Genomic DNA, 806 nt, shown 5'->3' with positions numbered 1-806 from the left:
TAAAGAATACCGTGTGCTCTCCACGCTTAAGTGGCATACGCCTATTTATGGAGGGCTCTCACTTCACCGTGAGTCCCAACAATCTCCTCTAGTCTGAATGTTTTAATTTGCCTTAAATTTTGTGTGCAAGCCTGGTTGGATTTGTATAAATTAATACATACTAGTGTTTTTTGTTCTAAAAAAAAGGGTATAAAATTAGCAGAACACGCCACGTGTCACATAATCCGTTATCTTCTTCTTTAAATTTGGTAGTTATGTGTCTCTTTGGTGCACTTTATTTTGTCTTAAATCATTTAATGGAAACATTAATCTAATTTATCTCTTTTTCCATATGTATACAGACATATATCCGTTTGTGGGGGTTGAATAAGCTAATGGAACGTCAATATCAAGTCTTTTTTTTTAAATTTTTATTTCACATTTGATCGTCAACGGTTTATCTTTACATTAATCACTGCTGATTATTTTGTTTTTGTTTTTCTCAATCTTTTATGTTTATGGATTCCTCAAAATTTTCCAATTATTCTTCTGATCTATTTCTTTATTTTGTATGTGAATAGTGTTGTATCATTATAACAAATAAAATCAATATGATGATTTTGATTCACTCATCATCAAGTTCAAAAGGAGAAGATATAAGCATTAATGAGTTATCAACATTCTTCTCAAGGGTTTTCTTCTCATTCTCTAGTCTAGAGACAGATTCACTAAGCTCCTACAGCTACTCTCTCAAATTAAGAGATCAATTGTAGTATTTATGGATCGTATCCACAAGGACTCTAGATCACACAATAAATTTAATAATC

The 806-nt window shown here is 31.3% G+C and overlaps 1 long non-coding RNA gene across 1 annotated transcript; it reads left to right on the top strand.

Moving 5' to 3' along the window:
* The first annotated feature begins 11 nt into the window (after positions 1-11).
* Positions 12-544, top strand: LOC104774533. Its single transcript, XR_765381.1, has 2 exons — positions 12-248; positions 342-544. It is a non-coding gene; the product is annotated as an uncharacterized LOC104774533 (long non-coding RNA).
* Positions 545-806: the final 262 nt, after the last annotated feature.

The sequence above is a fragment of the Camelina sativa genome, unplaced genomic scaffold, assembly GCF_000633955.1.
Source record: "Camelina sativa cultivar DH55 unplaced genomic scaffold, Cs unpScaffold03431, whole genome shotgun sequence".
NCBI classification, from domain to species: domain Eukaryota; kingdom Viridiplantae; phylum Streptophyta; class Magnoliopsida; order Brassicales; family Brassicaceae; genus Camelina; species Camelina sativa.
This window is presented reverse-complemented; position numbering and strand designations above follow the sequence as displayed.